Genomic DNA, 1,925 nt, shown 5'->3' with positions numbered 1-1,925 from the left:
ACAATATGATAGCAATGAAGCTCAGAAAAAAAGTCTTCAAAAAAATAAAAATTAAATAAAATAAATGCAAAAATAGCAAAAAAATTCTAAAGCCCACGCAAACGTGCACATTCTAATGTAAACATGTCAGGTGCGCCCACGTCAAAAAAAAAGATTGCTCTACACATGTTAGGTTTTAATTCTGCATTTCATGAGTGAGAGAAATAATTCTAGGGCCAATATTCATGGTTCACTCTAAACTGATGACCTGTACATGCTTTTAAAGCTTCGCCTATGTACAATTTGGGGTACAGTATTTTGTCCCCGTTTTAAGGGCGCACACAACTCGACATAACCTCATCTTTTATATTGTACACAAAAAATAGGGTATTATATTGTGTTGTTGTGCAGTAAAATTAACTTAAAGGAGAACTATGGGGTTAAGGCTTTTCCCCATAGTTCTCCTTAGGGTAACGGGAGGACACAAACTAGCGTCCTCCCGTCACCCTATCCTCAGTATACCGCGAGCTGTAGCTCGCGGTATATTGAGACGCTGCAGTATACCGGGAGCTGCTGCTCGCGGCATACTGAGACGCCACAGCTGACAATTGTGCCGGGATCCGCCCAGCTGCGTGAGTGACAGCTGGCTCTGTCTATCTAGAGGCAGAGCCAGCTGTACCCACCCCCTCCTCGTCCGTTCCACCAGTCAGCGCTGGCGGATCGGAGCGGGGAGGGGGGAATCCAGCCCCTCCCCTGTCACGGCAGAGAGCTGTGACAGGATCGAGAGGTGAGCGAACGCCGGTATGTGTTTGCTCACCTCCCGATCTACTGAGCCGACCTGTGACAGTCTCATTGTCACAGGTCGGCTAGAACTATGAGGTGAGTGAAAAGTACTCACCTCATAGTTCTCCTTTAAGTGTAATTTTTACTGATATTTCGGGTTTGATAAAGAGTTGCGCTAATATCATGCATTGTAAAAATGTGCAACTGCCACCATTTTATTCTACAGGGTCTCTGCTTTCAGGAAGTATATAGTTTTTGGGGGTTTTAAGTAGTTGTCAGGCCTACAATGTGGATTATAACATGTGCGCAAAAAAAAACATTTTGGCAACAAAAGGGTTAAAAGGGTCATATGCGTTCCCCACGTCACCTAATCCTAGATAGGGGCCTAGTATGGATTTTAAAGGGGGACCACATGCGTACAAAATTGAAAAAATATGAAAGATGTGTGCCACTGACATAGCCAATTGTGAGGCTTGACATATTTTCCATCTTTTTACTCGTCGCAATCTCATCTTTTATATTTTATCAAAAGATTGGGTATTAGGTTTGCGTTTGTGTGCACTAATATTAATTTGAGTGTGTTTTTTTTACTGAAAATAGAGATTAAATTGTGATTATTATGACATTAATATTGCAACTGGCATTTTATATCACAGATTCTCTCCTGTCAAAAAATATATAATCATATTTTAGATGACTACATAGATGAGAATGTATCCTGCGTGTATGACATACCGATTGAATGCCGTTTTTGTTTAGTTTTTTGTGGCTATAAAGATTAAAAAAATATAGGTCACTGGTGGGCAACTTACTGAATATAGGGGACCTCAAGTGTAGCCCAAACCACAAGAAAAATCTAGGTCAGCGGTGGGCAACTTTAAGTACTCTTCAGGCCTAAAATGTTCATTTTAACCTGTGTGGAAAAAATAAAAAAGCAAAAGAGACTGAGGATAGTTTTCTTAATGTTAGAATCCGTATTAAAAGCAAAAACAAAACAAAGAAATTGCTTTTCCATGGCTGTTCTTCAGCTTTAAAAATAATGGCCTATTGTCTAGCATGCTCCACCGGTATCTCTACATGCTAATGAAACAATAGACACTACCTTATTATTATTATTATTATTATTATGTACATACATGCAGTTGATTCGAGCTTGCTAGTCA

Source organism: Nanorana parkeri, unplaced genomic scaffold (genome assembly GCF_000935625.1).
Source record: "Nanorana parkeri isolate BGI_ZX_2015 unplaced genomic scaffold, ASM93562v1 scaffold1033, whole genome shotgun sequence".
NCBI classification, from domain to species: domain Eukaryota; kingdom Metazoa; phylum Chordata; class Amphibia; order Anura; family Dicroglossidae; genus Nanorana; species Nanorana parkeri.
The sequence above is the reverse complement of the archived record's forward strand: the minus strand, read 5'-3'. Positions refer to the sequence as shown.